The 19,491-nt window shown below is 28.0% G+C and overlaps 1 protein-coding gene across 1 annotated transcript in view; it reads left to right on the forward strand.

The window, feature by feature from the left end:
- The first annotated feature begins 3,460 nt into the window (after nt 1–3,460).
- LOC107448557 (metabotropic glycine receptor) overlaps nt 3,461–19,491 on the forward strand; it is an 80,425-nt gene continuing 64,394 nt past the window's right edge. Inside the window, exon 1 of the mRNA XM_016063804.3 lies at nt 3,461–3,738. The gene's annotated coding sequence lies outside the window, so the exon portion shown is untranslated. The remainder of the gene's footprint in view (nt 3,739–19,491) is intronic.

Consider the following 19,491-nt stretch of genomic DNA (forward strand, 5'->3'; position numbering starts at 1 on the left):
TCTTGGACAACCATTATGAAGTTATGGAAAAACTGGTAAAAACTCTGGTTACGTGAAATGGGTTTTAATTTTTTGGGGACGGGACAGGGTTAAGCCTTGCTTATGAACCCACCTCCTTTTAAAATAAAGTACTCCCACAACAGTCAGTTATCAAGGAGGTTAAGAATTTGATATCAACGTCATGATGAAGGTACTCTGTAAAAAATTCCGATTCAAATAGCTGAAAAAAGTACCGACACCCTGGGTTCATCATCATCAGTGAAATTAATTTTATCGTAAAATTAATTTTTGAAATTTTACGATGAAGAAGAATTTCACTGTAGTAAGTACCAGCACACTGGGTGCCAGTACATTTTACAGTAATAAGACACGGAATTTTTTACAGTGTTGTGCAGTCATCATTTCGCATCGGCCTATCGATGCGCTTTAAGCCACGCAATGCGCTATCGATACGCTTGGGTATACTTCAAGCCGAAACCGGGTATTAAAATCCGATCCTTTTAAATGAGAGTTCAGTGCCTTAAAAACTATGCTATTGTGGCTCCCACCTTTTTAAATGAAAAATTACTGCTTTTCCAAAGTGAACTTTAATTGACAAAATACAGAATTTGAATGAAATCTGCTGAATAGTTCCTGAGTTGGGAAATTTAAAAAAACTATATTCCTTATTTCTAAAAAACTGTTTGACCAATCTCAGATAAATTTTATATTTTGTCACTTAAAATTATAAAGTTTAAAGTGATTTATGTATAAAAAATTTGTGTATACCTTACAATTCGATGTTTTTTCGAGCCCTGTGAAAAATAATTAAAAAAATATTAAAATGATTTTTTTACATAAATTTATATTTGTGCAAACTTAATTTATAATTCATAGCAAAAAATTTTAGATTCACTTAAAAAATTCCCGAGATGTTTGATATTTACATCATCTTCATCATCATATCTGGCTAGACAGCCCAGGGTGGGCCAGTGCCTTCTTCTGAATTCGAATCCACTTCTCTCTACTTTTAACACTTGTTCGCCAGTTTTTCTCCTTTAGAGTAAGGAAATCAGTTTCAACTAAATCCAGCCATCTCAGCCTGGGTCTACCTCTTTTCCTGTTCGTTAGGGGTTTGTGTAATAGGATTTTCTTTAAATTTGAGTCATCATTCCTTCTGAAAATGTGAGCGGCCCAGTTCATTCGATTTATTTTAATGAATTTCACAATATCTGGCTCTCTGTAGATTTTATACAGTTCAGTATTATATCGTCTTCTCCAGGAATTATTTATTTTTATCCCACCAAGGATGGCCCTCAAAACTTTTCTCTCAAAAATGGCCATTTTATTTTCACCAGCTTGAGTTAGGTTCCAGGTCTCAGAGCCATAGGTAAGATATTTACATAAGGGGACTTAAAATGCTCTCGAAAGATGATGAAATACGCAAAAAAAAAAATTATATTGAAGGCTAGAAACTTTTGACGACTCTTCTAATTAAGAAATCGGGAATATATTTTTCCAGAATGTGGGTATCTCTCATATTTTATAGTCAAAACTCCAAATCCATCGGAAAAAAAAATTTAGCTGAAAAAGTGCGTTTTTGTGTCTTATTCGGAAACGTAATTATTAGTAAGCTCTGATTAATTAGCATATTTGAGGTCTCTTCTTTGAACCATGATGAATCAGCACTCAGTCTGTTAAAATTCAAACATTAGGCTAATTTTTATTCATGGTGATAGTTTTCTTACTTTACGCACTGTATATACGAAAAAAAAGAACCACCCGGAATAACTTTTGATCTACTGATCGAATTTTCACGTTTTAGAGCTTAATCTGAATGACTCGAGGAGGTAACCTCAAATACGCTAAGAAATAAGTGCAGACGATACTTGAAGTTACGAAATCAAACTCACAAAGGTAATTTCCCCGAATAATCATACCTTCTTTACTACAGATTCTGATTTCTGATCCCCAAAACATAGGGGGTAGCCGCAATATCGGAAATATGGTCCCAATAGTTTGGTAAGGAGAGCAGTCAAAAGTTTGTATCACTTAATGTTAATTTTACTTTTTGCGTAGTTCGCTATACGCTATTTTAAGCGAATTGAAAAATTTTTACACACAATTATAAAATTCACTTATTCGAAGATAATTCAATGCGAAAAATAAAAGTTAATAAATATTTATTATCTTTTATTATTTTATTTAAGAATGGTCGGAAAACAAAAAAAAAATTGAATTGTAAGATACAAAATTTTTTGTATTACTTTAAAGCATATAATTTTATATAGTAAAATACAAATTTGAGCGAAATCTGTCGAATATTTTCTGAAAAATTGAAATTCAAAAAAGTCAGATGCTTAAAATTTGATTTTTCAAGACTTTTTCGACCGATTTGGCTCAAATTTTGCATTTTCCTATATAAAATTGCATGCTTTAAAATTATACTAAAGATGTCGTACCTTACTATTCAAAATTTTTTGACCATTCTTAAATAAAATAATAAGATATAATAAATAATTATAAAAAGTTTTGTTTGCGTGGAATTTTATTTGGTTAAACGAATTTAATAATTGGGTTCAAAAATTTTTCAATTCGCTTGAAAAGTTCTCGTGATCTAGCGAAATACGCAAAAAGTAAAATTAACATTAAGGGGTCCAAACTTTGGACCGCTCTCTTGACCAAAGTATTTGGACCATATTTCCCCGATTGCTACTGTCCCCGATATTTCGGGGATCAGAAATCCGAATCCGTCATTAAAAAAGGTGTGTTTTCATGAAAGTACGTTTTTGTGTCTGATTTCGTAATTTAAAATATCGTCTGCCACGTATATTAAATTGGCATAATTGAAGTCACCTCCTCAAACAAATAAGATTGAGTCCTAGAACGTGAATATCCGATCATTAGATCAAAAGTTATTCAGTGTGGTCCGGTTTTCTTTTTTTGCTCACTGTACATAAAATATTCCCATGTAATGGATGTCAACTTAAAATATGAAAATCCGATCATTAGAGCAAAAGTTATTTTTGCGATCTCATTCAATGTGCATATAATGTTTTCAATGAAATAGTCACACATTAAATCTGCATTTAAAAAAACACGAACGATAACTTGCGTAAGATATTAATGGAAAATAACATTTCTAAATTTTGTAAAATAGCGAAATCATAAGTTGAGTTAATTTAAATGGATAGGTTTACTTCGTGACAGAAGTTAAATTATAAGCCATAAAATAAAAAACTAAAATTTTTCATTCCATTTTATCTTAGAGTCTTTCATCTCAAACAAACTTAGGAGGCTCAGATCGTAAGAAAATCTGAAAAGTTCCTTTCGCTTTTATAAGCTCTGATGAAATAGTTTTCGACAGAGGCTATAAATAAATTTGAATTCCATTAATATTCGTTATTACCTACTGGCAACAGGAGTGCGGACCAATCTGAGAAATCCCGGTCAGAAAATCGGGCAAGATGTAGGTTTAGGAGAAGCGCATGCTCATGTACCCCTCAGAAGGCGCAAGAGAAACTCATTTCCCAGGATTTGAGTGCAGCCATCACTTCGTTGTTGAGTTCTCTGATCGATGTACTTAAAACCGCTGTTGTCGGACCTTCATACTTACGTATAAGTTAGGAAGCATGGAGAATTGTGAAGAACTATTTTGGACAAAGCTTTTCCCGCCAATCTAGGATGTCGTCAGATCTTTAACAATGAAGATTCTTATTCTATCCTACCTTCGATCATGTGGAGGTATTTCCCATTCAGGTACTTTTAACAGTTTTCCTCTTTAGCGAAAGCTTTTTATTTTGTAATAGATAATGATGATTCCGGACTCTGCAGTCAAAAGAGATCTTAACTAAGAGAAATTATGAACATTAGTACCTATGAGATATAGGTTTTGTTTACAGTTCTCAATGATTTATGGTGCTCCGTGATTCATTTTTTAAGTATTTTTTTTCAATTAAAAGATAAGTTTAAGTGTTTTAGTGGGTTAATGAGTTTAGTGCATATCCGGTTATAACACACATTCATAAAAGTATTATAACATATTTATTTTTTAATAATAATTAAAGTTTATTTTTTTAAATATTTTTTTTTTATATATGTTGAATTATTTTCGCGTAATGGTTTGAGTCAAGTTTTATTTTAATTAAACGTATTTTAATAAAACATACTATTCTTTTGATGGGTTTACTTTTATCAATGATTTATCTGTAAAAATTAGCAAATATATATATTTTTAGAAACAAAAAACTTAAGAACATATTTACTTTTTTTTTTAACTTACTATAAGCATATACAAATTTTCCACATCCCTACCTGTTGATCCATTTAGCTAATTTTGAATTTTACTATTAGTTTCAGTTAATATTGAACAATAATAACACTTGATAAGTAACAATCTATTTTGTTTATAACAATTTTTGTCTTAATTTAGTTGTGTTTTTAATCAAAATTAATCAATAGCATGTACCTATATTAAAACACTTAGCTCGATATATTACACAATAAATAAGTGATAATATAGTTCATAACAAAATACGGTCAAATTAAATTAGTTCACAAAATTAAATATTTTTATAATCCTTGTATATTACATCTTTACACATCTTAGAATGGTGAGTTAATTTTTCTTCGAATGGTGAGTTAATTTTATTATTTTCTCCATAGTTTTAGCTATTAAAAAAACACAGTACTTCAAAGTACGTTATTAACTTGTGTATCCTTTAAATTGTTAATCAAGCTGATTTATGTTTCTGCCATTGGATAAAATTTTTATTATGCGATTTTTAACTTCATTAAGCTCATTTAAAGAAAAAAATTATGATAAAATATCTGTCTATACAATCTTGTTTATATAGTAGTAGTAATTGGTAATGGTAATTTTGTTATACTGATTATAACTGGTCCTTGACTGAAAAATCTAGATGTATAGTAATTATATTTCAAACTTAATAGTTAAATGAAACAACAGCATTCCTGATATGATGTATTCTTTTGAGAAGTATGATTATCAACAATTTTAATGATATATTTAAAAAATAATTCGGCTTTGTGTGCTAAAAATGATTTGTGAACCAATAATTCCTAAAATATTTCTAAAATTCATTGTAATTACATTAATTAATTAATTAACTATGCATAATAGTCGAATCTTTCTAATAAAGATAATGATAAGTTTTTTTTCAAAATAGTCTTCTTATGAGAAATATATTTCAATTTCTTTTTAGAGGAAAGCTACAGATTATTTGAAATTTTTGTTCTTTATATAATCGTTGCAGTTACTTTAAGAAAACTCTCCAAAACAGTTTCATTTACGAATGATATTTTATCGATATAGTTTATTCTTATTTTATTTTAGTTTTTTTTAGAAAAATCTATATTGTCCATTTGGACTTGAACCCACCTAACTCATAGATATTAAAAATTTTCACAAATTGCATATTAAAATATATATAACTACGCCACCTTTAATAAAGTACACAGACCTTGGAGCAGTGAACTATATTTACTTAACATTCAAAAATTGAAGTGCGAAAAAGGTTAGAGACCTTTTAACTTAGATTCAACTACAATCAAACAGGTTTTCAATCCCGCCTTCATCAGTAGTTATTCGTTAGATTTCGACAGAATATTTGTTTCCTCATTTAAATATTTATTTGTGACCCTTTATGTTAGTAATGTTTTGAATACATTTGTGAAAAGGCTTCTGTCTCTCTATCTCTATCTCTCTCTCTATCTCTCTTCTCTCTCTCTATTTATGTGTCTTTGAGAGATCCTTTTTGTTTTTTTCGTAATCAGACTTATCTTGTTGTTTATTACATTCGCATTCCTGTACTGTGATTTGCTAGATTTTGATTGTTTTTTTGTTTTTTTTCCGCTTTTAAATATTAATTTGCAATTCCTAATGTGCATACTCGTTTGTTTTCATTTATGATAAAGATTCTAAGAATGTATATTAAACATCCTGTATCGGAACACTATCTACACAGAGAAAAAAACTCTAGTAAAATTACTGTATTGTAGTGTAAAAACCATAATTTTGGTTAATAAAACCAAAATATACAGTATTTAAACAGCTCATTTCTTAATATTCATATAATAACGGTTGGAAATTCTGGTTTTCAAAATTATGCTTCTCATAACTAAACATTTATAAGAAAAATACAGCACTGAAAAGTAAATTTAGTCGAATAAATGGCTTTTATGCCATGCTCTAAGGTATCATGATAAAATGATCAAATTTTATCACATTTGCCTAATATTATTACGTAATATAATGCCATACTTTATAAGTGTTACCAAATTCATTACCAAAGTGGTTTGCTAAAGATTATCGAGCTTTTTGGTGTTCCCTTTACCCTATTATATAATTTATTATAAATTATTACTTATTACAAATTTACCTTAAAAAGTATGGGCAACAAAGCTATCAGCTTTGTTAACTATACTTTTTTTTAAGCAGAGCATACGTATATCCCCATATTATAAATATCCACACAACAATAACTACAACAATATTGAGAAAGCTTTCTCCTTTTTTAGAACTCGAAACATTCGGCTTTAAATTTTTTATCGGATTATTTTGGGAACATTCAGTACTTTCTATCTTTCTATCCATAAACAGATCGATAAGACAAAAACATGGATTACAATGTCTTGGCCCAGATTCAAGTAGTAGAAAATAATGGTAAGAGTTTAGATTTTTCTCTTATGGCAACCTGATTATCCCAATAACACGGAAAAAGCTTTAAATTTTAGCATTATGAAGTATTTTGTTTTTTGGATTATTCTTTTGTTATTTTATTTATAATGGTCAAAAATTTTTTGAATTGTAAGGTATTAATTCTTTTATATCATTTTATAGTATATAATTTTACACGGCAAAATTCAAATCTTGAGCGAGATCGGTTGAATAGTTCCTGAGCAATTGAATTATATATATACACTTTTTTGAAATTTGATTTCTCAGAAACTTTTCAACCGATTTCGCCCAAATTTTGTATTTTGCCCTGCAAGATTGATGAAATTTTTTTTATTTCTTATAGCTCGGAATTTTTTCGATTATTATTAAATAAAATAATAAAAATAATAAATATTTACTAGAATTTTTTTTTTTGCATGGAATTATCTTTGGATAAACGAATTTTATAATTGTATACAAATTTCTTTTAATTCGCTTAAAAAGATCGCGAGTTCTAGCTAAATACGTTAAAAGTAAAATTAACCTTAAGGAATCTAAACTTTGGAGTGCTCTCCTAACCAAACAATTGGGACCATATTTCCGATATTGCGGTACTGTATTTTGGGGGTCAGAAACCTGATTCCATCGAAATAAAAGCGTTTATTCAGAGAAAGTACGTTTTTGTGACTAATTTCGTAATTTAAAATATCGTATGCATCAATTAATTAGCATATTTGAGGTCACCCCATCGAACCATTAGGAATGAGTTCTAGAACGTGGAGATCTAATCATTAGATCACAAGTTATTCATGATGGTCTGGATTTTTTGGGCTCACAGTATACTGTAAAAATTTCGGAATTAAATTACAGTATAATGTTCTGGTACTTAGGCTGCATTATCCGTAAAATCCATTTTTACTGTAAAATATTATACCGTAATTTTTATATTAATCTATTTAATTCGAGTGATTTAGCGATTTTATGTTAATTATTACTGTAAAACTTACGGTATATCAGATTTTTGTTCCACAACATGTTCCGCTAAAAATGGATTTTACTGTAAAATGTATCGGCAACCTGAGTGACGGTAGTTTTTATCGTAGTTTGATTTGGAATTTTTTTAACAGCGTATTAGTTTTAAAAAACCAACTTAAATTTAAAATACTTATTTATTTTCTTTTCAAAATATTCATAAAACTATAATATACATTAAGAAAAAAGTAACAATCGAGTAGTTAATTCCTTTTTCTAGTACTAGGTACATATATATATTTGACTCTGTTCAGTAGTCAACAAGTGCTAACTAGTGCTTTTCAACTAGTAATAGTCAACTAGTGCTTTTTCTTTTTCCATTTCCTAGCAAATACACGGCCTTATCCAAAGTACGCATATCTGTGAAAGCTTGATGCTCAGGGAACTATCTTCACTTTGCATTTTAATTAACAGCACTGCCTCTAGGTAACATCTTTGCTTAATATAATTTTGCAAAAGTTATCTGCAATTATCTATAAGTCAGTGGTGATGCTCCCAAGAAATATTGATTATATATTTTCATCACTTTCTTTGCTTCTACCAATCAAAATATGATAGTTTCATTTAGAAATTCTTTCATTCTCTCATTGAGGAGTTAAATACATTGAATTTGTTACATTTGTAATTAAAAAGTCAGTGATAATTAATTAAGTTTACTATAATTTATACAGAGAGATTAAGAGTCAATTTAGTCCCTCTATATATATAACACAGAAAAAATTCTAGCAAAATTACTGTACTGCATGGTAATGATAATTTCTGGTAAACGAAAAAAATATGTATAATCCTGGTTAATAAAAGCAAAATATACGGTATTTAGACTATTTAGTTGGTAATTTTTGCATTCACGTGGCAATGCAATACCGAAAATTCTGATTTTCAATGTTATGGTTCTTATTACAACACATTTAGCAAAAAACACATAACTGGAAAGCAAATTTAACCGAATAACTGGTTTATAGGCCATTCTCTAAGGTACATTACCAAATTTTATTACATTTACCACATATTTATCACAGATTATAAAACGATATTTTATTGCTAACTTCACAAAAATCATTACAAAGCGCTTCGGTAAAAATTACCGAGCATCTTTGATGTTCCCATAAAGCCACAAACATGGTAAACTTTTCCATATTATGATAGTTTTAATTAGGCATTTTTTCTCAATGTAGATAAAATACATTCTAGGTTAAATACAAAATTATTTCATTTAGTATATTAAAGTAAATACAATTAATATCTTTCTAATTGAATAAATTCACATATAAATTACTACTAATTGACTAAACTTGAAATTTCAGGAATCAGTACAATTTGAATTAAATGAATAATGTTACAAATTTTTGCAAAAAGTATTTCAATTTGATTTTAACAAATATTAGTGTTAGTTGTTTCTAATAAACCGTAGTGATAGACCCTCTTATTCCCCAAAACTAATATAACCCTTTCTTAGTTATTTTTATTCATCTATAGCTTGTACGTAAAAATGTGATGAAATGTTCAAGTTTAGATATGGTTACAAAAAAAAAAAATTACTGATTTCTTAAAAATGTGCTATCTTATTAGTAGGGGAGAGTGGGGTCAATTGTAAAATTTTTTACTTAACTATTTTTAACTAACAAAAAATCCAATATATTATTAGTATTAATTGACAGACGAGTAAAGTAGACTATCCTCTACTAGAAAAAAATAAATACCTTATTTTAAATGTTATTACACTAGTTATTAATAATTTTTGACAGTCGTGCACTTGTTACAACTGTTCCCATTTACGGGGTCAATTGTAACAGTTCATAAATTCAGCTAAAACATAGTTAATTATACATATTATTATAGTTGTGATATATTTTTTTATTGATCAAAATAGTAGTGATATTTTAGGAGTAAAAATAATAATGAGCAGATACCTAAAGGGTTAAACTTTTAACTTTAAGGGGTTAAAAATTTTAATTTATGCTGTGAAAGGTGACAAATAAAATAATGCACATGCAACATAATATAAATGATATAGGAAACTATAGGTGGTTCTGGAAGAGTTAAGTAATGGTTTGTAAACATAAGATTATTTATTTTCAGCTGCTGCATTCATCCCTTTACTTATTGTTACAATCGTCCCCAAGACGCCATTTCAGCTTCATTTGTTAAAAACAATGCTAGTTACTTAACAAAACTAATCTTTTTTTTAAAAATGTTAATAAAGGTGTCCACTTACATATTCGGTTAATAATTTTCATTTGTTTAAGCAAAATTACTTCGTTACAATATAATATTCTAATACCAAAAAAAGTACTTACGTAGCGTGAAAATATATTTTGTGATGTAACTCTTTCAAAAGTACATAAAAATGGTTGCCAGCAGGGGTGTACATGTAGATTTATTAAATACACCTTGTGCGCAACCTAGGAACCAAATCTAGAACCCGACACTCGAAATTTTTGCTCTGTTACAATCGTACCCTGTTACAATTGACCCCACTCTCCCCTATCGTGGATTGAAATTTTCTCCCAAATTTTAGCGATATAAATATAGCTATTTGCCTTTTTTACAATATACTTTTTGACATTTTTAACAAAACTATTCCGACCGAGATCTCAAAAAATAAAATAAATTTGATTTTTGGTTTTCTTTTAAAACCAAACATCTGTTAAAACTAAAGTTACAGGCCTAAAAAATTTTAATAAATTTCGGGATTTAACTAAATGTAGGTAATTTTAAAGCTCAGTTGTAAAGATAAGTACAGTGTAAAAAATACCCGTTTGTTTTTTCAGAATTTTCTTCAGTTTTTTCAGACGTTTTCTTGACAAAGCAATTTTACACCGTTTTTCACTCTAATTACAAACGAATTATAACGGTCAGTTGAAATTCTAGTTTTTGCCAGCGTTCCGTAATATAACTTTACCTTTCTCCAATCATTTTACGACTATTTTCGATACTTGCTCATACATTTTAGCAATTACTTTATGGTTTTGAACATTGTATAAATAAAACTGCGATTCGACTTTATTTTCAAATTGATTTAGAATTGAGGAGAAATTCTCACTATCACAATTTCATTATAATAAAACGCTTGAGCCGCAGTGGCTCATGGGACAGATCTCGGTAGGATCAAATTATGCTTGTTAGTGTTATCTAAACATTTATTCTTTTCAATGGAATCTGTCGAAGTAAATTGGCCATCAGTTTCCTTTTTTCTCCTTTGTTACTCTTCGATTCTGTTACCATGTTCTCGGTTACTTTTTTATTGACTTTTAACTTAGTGTTTTATCAAATATTAAGTTCATGAAATAAAATATATAAAAGAATAATGGAATCTGTCCAAGTGAATGAAAGTTAAAAGAAATATAAGAAGGTGTATGACTTAAATACAGTAATTTGCAATGCAAGAACATTTAAATTTAACTCTACTTTCAGCTTTTATCTCTGTTACCTTTTTCCACTCTGTTACCTACCAATTATTAAGTTTTATTTTCCAATATAATTCAACAAAAAGCCATTTTAGTGATTTATATTGTAAATTAAAATATAAAATGTTTACTGTTTCAGATAACTTATTTATTTAAAGACTTTTGAGCATTGGTAACAGAGAGGAACATATTGCAGATTCAAGTTAATGCTTTCTTAAATTTTTTATTTTATGTTCTAAATCAAAAAAATGCGCTGATGCCTTAGGTTTCCTGAACGAGGAACATTCCAATTGCAGCTGAAATTTTCATAAGTAGTATTATTATGCGGTTGTTCAAAAAAGGTTCTTTTTTTTCAAAATTATTGCTTAAAAATTGAATCCTTCGTTTGGAATAAGTGCTTTTTTTTCTGTAGCGCATAACAATAAGTAACTTTCAGATAACAATTTTTGCTAAATAATGAAACATTTCACTTTAGACTTTTATCATAATGAAAGAATTAGAATAAAAAATTAAAATTTTCAAATTTTTCTTTAATTCACCTTCGTTTTTGGTAGTAAATAAACAGTTTTTTTAACCTTCTCTGAAAGAGAAAATATCTGAAAAATGTATTCCTGAATTTTAAAAATTAAAGTAGCATTCTTTAAATATTTATGAGTCAATCAAGTAGGTTCTATAGAACATTACATTATAGATTTGTTATTATTTATTCTTCGCAAAAATACCTTTTCAAATAGGTACCAAATTACAGCCTGTTTCTCATTTTTGTTCATTAAATTTGCTTAAAAATATTTCGAAGGGTATCATGTAGCATCTTTTATTTAGTGTATTAGTTAGATATGTCCTATTTTTGTATTTTTTATGCATAAATTTCCAATATGCAACCTGTTAAAGGCCCTTTTTTAAAAAAAAATTAACTAAAAATATCATTGTTTTATGAAATTGTTCAGATTTAATAAGAACTCGCTCTATTTTCTTTTAAATAATCAGAAAATATATTTTAACCATTAAGCAAAATACTGTACAGTTGCAAAGCATAATAATTAAGCTATCATCATTTAAGTGTTGACTACGAAATAAAAATATGATATTAGATACGATATTAAATTAAACAAATTTTGTTATTATAATTTCAAAATTACCTCACTGTTAAACACGGGAATTCCAATTTATCTGTCACTTTCCATATATATCAGTTCAATTAAAGATGAGTTCAATCGGAAAAAATCTGCTTTTTCTTTTTTTTTTTCTTTTGCATTTTTTTAATTTTTACTGTTCTAGATTATTACGTTCACTTCATTGGTAAATAAATTGTTAATTATCATCATTTAAATAAAAAACTTCCGAACTATTGAAGCTTAATCAACTTTATATGGCTTCAGTTAGCTAAATTAATTTCACATTTAAATTGAAAATGTATACGACATGTTTTGAGAGCATAGTAATGTACCTTTATTAAGGACAGAGATGTGAAGATTCTGTCCTAATTAGAAGTACATTAGAATCCTCTCAAAACATTAGTTCTCAAAACATTAATGCATAAGGTACATTAGTTCTCTTTGCTCATGAAACCAATCAAGTGCTGTAAAATTTATAGGGAATAATCATGGTTTTTATTAATTAAATTGCCATTACAACAGTTCGAATTTTGATTACATCTTGTGAGATCAATTTTGCTGGGTTTAGGACTTTCAAATAGATTGTAGTGATTTAAAATATATTCAAGATTAATTTACTTAACTTAAAAAATTGTCAGCTTCGATAAATATTTTATGTATTTTAAATATTTCATGCAGATGGTAAAATATAAGAATTTTCTTAATGCAAAGCATAGGATATAATTTGTAGAAAATAAGAAAACTGCTTATTTATGTTTTAAACATATCTATAAAACGAATTAGTTTTTGATTTTTTAAGATTACATTGAAATTAAATTAAGTCTTAGATGTTTTTCAGGAGTTCTACAGTTATATGCAGATATTGAGATCACTTTCCCTTAATTATGAAATTTTTTTTTTGAAAGAAATAAATATTGAGGAAAAAATCACCTAAAAAAGCTGAGAATGTTAGATTTTATATGTTTCGTTTAGCAGCTTAGTAGAGAAACGCGTTTTCACACTTAATTGCCTGGAACGCATCAAATCCTTGGTAGTTTGTCAAAATAATTAAATTACAATTACAAATAAAGGAAAATTTAACGCAAAAAAGTTGAAATTGTTGAATTAGACATTTATATTACAAATGAAAAAGCTTGGAAAAAAAACTAACAGTAATATTTAAGAAAATTTATAAATTTTAAACACAGAGGCTACATTTCTAGGCTATGTATAAGTGCACAAAATCTCGATGTACAGAAAAAGATTGATAACAGAAAAAGATTGTTGCTTGAATATCAACTGAACGAGTAATAAATTGTAACTAAACCCATATGTTTTACATTAGATGTTTTTGCAATTTCATTAGAAATTAATCAATTTAGATACAAAAGGGTTATCGTTATAAATATTTGAAATATTTCTGAAAAAAAAATGGATTCTCTTCCAAGACTTCGATAAAGTACTGGTTTTGATGAAAAACTTAATTAAACTAAACTTTCCTTTTGAAAAAAAAAGCCCAACTAGTTTTTACAAACCTTGATTACATTTTTGATAGGTCTGGTTTGATTGGTTACATTTTTCTACTAAGATCTGATATATATTTTATTTATTATATTTATATAAGATCTGATATATATGTATTATATTTATATTAGATCTGATATATATATTTTATCTGATTATGTTTTCCTTCTGTAATATGTATATATTACAGTTTTATAATATCTGAGCAAATTTGATCTACTTTTAGTTCGTTTATAAGTGAAAAGATATCTGATAGTTGTTTCATCTGAGTTGAAAGGAAAAGTACTGTAATCTTTGATGTTGTTTTCTATGTTTATGCATAAAAATTATTAAATGTTTTAAAAATAAAACTCCAAATTTATTAAATCGTTTCTCGTATAAATCTCAAACAGTATCTCGTATAGTGTCAGTGTCTCGTATAGTATTAATGTCTCGTACAAAGTCAGTGACTCAAACAGCTTCCCCTGTACTCTTTTACTGAGATTAATTTAAAAACATTTCAAATTTTGATGATTTAAAATGTTTTGAAATGCTTACTAAATAAAACCAAGTCAAAATCCTTTGCAACGGCAGAAGTTCTGAAGTTTTTCTCTTTTAAAAATAATATTAGATAATGTAAATTGCTGAATTTTTTCTGTTATTATCTTAAAAATGTAATTTGTAACTAGTATGGTATATTTCTTACAAATTAAGCACATAACCAATTTTATTACGTGCTCCACTTTTCTCTCGTTTTTTTTTAATACACGCAACAAAACAAATGAAAACACAATACACGCATTAAATTATTTGAAAAGGTCTGAAACAGGATATAGTTTTTTTTTTAAATTTAAATTTCAAGTTCAAGGCATTTAGAGCTAACTATGACTGCTTAAATTTAAAAGATTTGCTGTGTAAAATTAGATATTCATTTAGATATCCCGTTAAAATTTAAAGTTAAAACAAGAGAGATTGATTTTGTATGTTTTATGTACAGAGCTCAAAAAAATAATAAATAAAAAAATAAATGAACCATCCTAAATGACTTTTGATCTAATGATTGGATCGTCATGCTCCAGAACTCAATCTTAATGGTTTGAGGGAGTGATCTCAAATATGCTAATTAATTCATGCAAGCTATGTTTCAAGATACGAAATCAGACACAAAAACATATTTTTGTGAATAAAAAAGCTTTTTTTTGGATGAATTCAGATTTATGACCCTCAAAGTATAGGAAATAGCCGCAATCTAGGAAATATGGTCTCAATAGTTTGGCTAGGAATGAAGTCTAAAGATTGGACCCCTTAATGCTAATGCTACTTTTTGCGTATATCGCTATATCTCGCGAGCTTTTCAAGCGAATTGAAATTTTTTTTGCCCACAATTATAAAATTCGTTTATCCGAAGATAATTAAGTGAAAAAATAAATTTTAGTAAATATTTATTATTTTTTATTTAAAATTTGCAACTCTTTGAAAATTTGATTTCCCAATAACTATTCGACCGATTTCGCTTGAATTTAGTATTTCCTCATAACAAATTACAATTTTTAAAATCATGTAAAGAATTGTATACTTAACATTCGCGGGATTAATGCTAAATTTTTGTACAGACAATATTCTATGTGACAAAACCAAACAAAAAAATAATATTTTTTCTGAATAAACTTACTTTTGTCATACATCTAATTTGGATTATTGACCTTCAAAATGTGGAGGCAGCCACAATTTATTGGTATAAATGATAGTTACGAAATCAGCCATAAAAACATATTTTATCGCAATAAACACAATTTTTTTTGGATAGACTCAGAATTAGCCTCTGTTCCTTTCCCCTCCCCAAAAATTGTAGGAAATACCAATGTAGAAGGTATCAGGGCAAAAGATAAGTAAGGAGACCAGTCAAAAGTCCCCTTTAATTTCATATATATTTTTTCAGTCATTCAGCCCTTTAATTTCATATATATTTTTTCAGGTATTTTTCCTACATCTATTTAGAACTAATTACACAAAATTACCCCAAAAAATTCTTTGCATTCAATTTGAAAATACAATAGGATGCAATTATATAACTTTTAAAGACTATTTCATAGTATAAAAAAATATTTTTGCTTATAATTATTCATTATCTTTTATTACGAAACTTGGTATTAGTGAAAAAATTGCATTGTAATCGATGCTAAATTTTTGAGTTAACGACAATATAGTACATATAGTTTATAAACTACAGTGTGTTTTTAAAATGTTATTTAAGGCAGTTTTACAATTTATTCAGTCACTTTCCGAGAATTAATTATTCAATAACGCAACTTATAACGCAACTATGCTTTTTTTAAGGATATTTTTGATCCCTTAGAATGAAGTGACGCAGGTTCTAATCCCAGCAATGGCTAGTCGATTAGAATTCTGCTCCTGGCTTGCACCAACCACAGTGCAGACACAAAATATCCTCAGTGGTAGACGGATCATGGATTAGAATCCTATTGCCGTCGAACTTATCACGGAAAGTTTTCGAGATTTTCATCTCCATGCAACGCAAATACGCCTGAAAAAAAGTTCTTCAACAGGTCTAGTTTGTCTCAGTACTTGATCCAGGAGTTCTCTTATCTAGGGGTCGAAATTGCAAGACTATAAGAAGCTCTACATTAATAAACCAAAATTGGATACCAAAAACGGAAATTTTAAACCCAAAAATGGATAAACTGCTTAGTGCTGGTTATAAAATGAAATGAAATAAGTACCAGATGAAAAAAACCCAATTCGAAATCTACAAAACATTTGGAAAATTTCAAACATCGAAACATTTCAAACAAAAAGACGATTATTTTAAAGATAGTGAAGACGATATTAATTATTTATACTGTAGGGAATTTTATTCCAAGTTTATTGAATGTTGGATAAGCTGCTTAAAGTTTAATAATTGGATTTACGATTATTGAAAACGAAAACGGTTAAACAGTCCTACAAACTTTGTTGGAGAAATTTGCCTGAGTAAATAATCTTTAAAATACCTATCATTTTACGAATTAAAATGTTCAAATTTATTATCAGTTTAAAAGGACAAATAATTAATTATCTTCTAAATAACACTAATTTATCACACTAATTTATAGCACTAATTAATAACAATTAGTTAATGTAAATATTATTACTGATGTAATGTAATTATTAATGTTAATATTATTATTAATGTAATGTAATTGTTAATGTAATGGAATAATTAATTAATAATTAATTAATAACACTAATTTATTATAAGTCACAGTTTTGATAATAATTTTTTTTAATGTTCTTTTTCCATTCTAAGAACTAAAATAAAATCTTAATGTTCATTTAATCAAAAGAGTTGGAAAGAAAAATTTCTTTCATCAAAAATTTGGACCAAGATCTTTATGTAAAATTTTAATTAAAAAAACTTTTTGCCAAATTGATAGATTTTTTTTAATAATAAGTGTAGAACTTTTATTTTCGAAACCTAAATTTACTCTTTAAATATTTTTTTTCTTCACGAAATTGTATTTGTTTCTAAAATGTTTGAAAACCAATTTAATAATAGCTATTTCTATGTAATTATGCAAAATATAACTACATCCATAATACAATACTATTATCCGCAATTTTGTTTATTTTGAAATGAAAAAAATAACAGTAAAAAATAACTTTAAAATTTCTGAATAACTTTCTACCCCTTTATTATTTCCCTTTTTAGACAAATAACGTTATTTTTCCACCAATCATAATTCAATTCCAGGTGCAAGATAACTCAATATATGAATCCCTTTCAACGATCTCAGTAAGTGCAATCAGACCCTTCTCCGGGATCTTTTTCGGGAAAGATGAATTGGTCTATCGAATTTTCTTCTCCTTTTCTACCTTTTCCAGAAAGTCATATCTTCCACTCGTGCGCGAACACATTCGACAAATTGTTCTTCTTTCCTCACACACCTGATGGAAAAAGGGAGTTCTTCTCAGAAAATAAATAAAGTGCCAGGACTATTCTTTCCAGATAGATTTCTGTTCGCATTCAGGCTTAAAATTTCATAAGACAATTTATAGGTATGCGAAATTAAGTTATAATATATTTGAAACATAATTATATTAAGGAACAACTTAATGACTGGGTAGATTTTATGTGCTGTATTCCACCATTAATTCAGCTGTTTTAATTTGTAATAACTGCACCCAAAACAACATTTTGGTGTAACAAACTGATCCTCTCACAAATTGCATTAAAAAGAGGCACATGCTTTTAAATACTGATTTATATTTATTAAAGGGTTTTTCTGTCATTATTGTGCTATTAAGCTTTAATACTTCAAGAATTTTTTATGGTTTGAAATCGATTTTCCTTTATTGCATACTCTGGAGGTGCAATATGAAGAATCAACCTTTCAACCTTTTTTATGCAACTGTACAGGCTGAATGCCTGTACATTCTGTACGGGCTTTTATAGTATTACTTTTCGGAACTTTAAGGTTGTTTTCCGTCTTCCGTACCCCCTTTTTTAACAAAAACATATTTTCAAACTGGTGTTTATTTTTTCACTTCTATTGAACTGACTAAACTTCTTAGTTGTTGAAAAATATTATAACAGTAACGACTATGGTATGAATTAGAATATGTTTTTAAACTTCCTCCAGGGTTAAACTTTAGAAACGAAACAACGGGAAAATGCGAAAAGCGATATTTTTTGTAGATTTAGAAGTGAGAGTTTTTCTTACCTCCCCTCTTTTACTCAAAAAAAAACATATTTTCAAAATGTTGTTTATGATTTTTCAACTTCTAATCAACGGATTAACCTTCCTCGAATTGAAAAAATTGTATCCGAAGCTGCTATGGCATGAACTAGAAGAATGAAGTTTTTTTTTAAATTTCAATTTTTTCTTTTGGACTAAACTTTAAAGCAAAATAAAGAACAAAAGTGAAAAATCGAGATTTTTACAAAATCTTTTCAATTCATTACGATATGAATATCCAATGTCAACAGTTTTTCAATCTTGTTTTCATATTCTTCCAACTGGTTCCAAAGAAAATTTTCAGAGATCTGATTTTAGTTGTTTGTTGTTTTGTAAAATGTATTTTTTTTCTCCAAAAATTAAGGTTCAAACAGGATAATTTTGTTCTAGATTTTTCTTGAGGTTCCAGGTATACATAATTTTTTTATCCGAGTTATTTATGCTCAGGATAACGTCATTTAATTACACCGCAAATAAACTTACATTTAAATACTATTACTTAGCTTTGTATTTTAGGCCACAATAAATGAATAAATAAATTAATAGATAAGTAAAATAAATTTATGAATAGACAATAGTTATCAAAGTTGTACAGTGCTCAAAATAAAAAACGGACCACACTGAATAATTTTTGATCCAATGATCGGATCTTCGCGTTCTTCAACCTAATCTTAATGGTTCAAGGGGGTGATCTCAAATATCCTACTTAATAAGTGCAAACGATATTTTAAGTTACGAAATTAGATACAAAAACGCACTTTCTCTGAATAAACATGCATTTTTTTTGAGGGATCCGGGTTTCTGAGCCCCTACATTTAGGGGTAGCCGCAGTTTGGGAATTATGGTCCTAATTTGGTCAGGACGAGAGTGGTACAAAGTTTGGACCTCCTAATGTAATTTGACTTTTTGCGTATTTGAGAAATATCTCGAGAATTTTTTAAGCGAATCTGAAAATTTTTGGTCGCAATTATAAAATTTGTTTATCCGAAACGAAAAAATTCCATGCAAAAAACAACTTTTTGTAAAATTTTTTTATTTTTTATTATTTTATTTAATAATAG

Source organism: Parasteatoda tepidariorum, chromosome X1 (assembly GCF_043381705.1).
Source record: "Parasteatoda tepidariorum isolate YZ-2023 chromosome X1, CAS_Ptep_4.0, whole genome shotgun sequence".
Taxonomy (NCBI): Eukaryota; Metazoa; Arthropoda; class Arachnida; order Araneae; family Theridiidae; genus Parasteatoda; species Parasteatoda tepidariorum.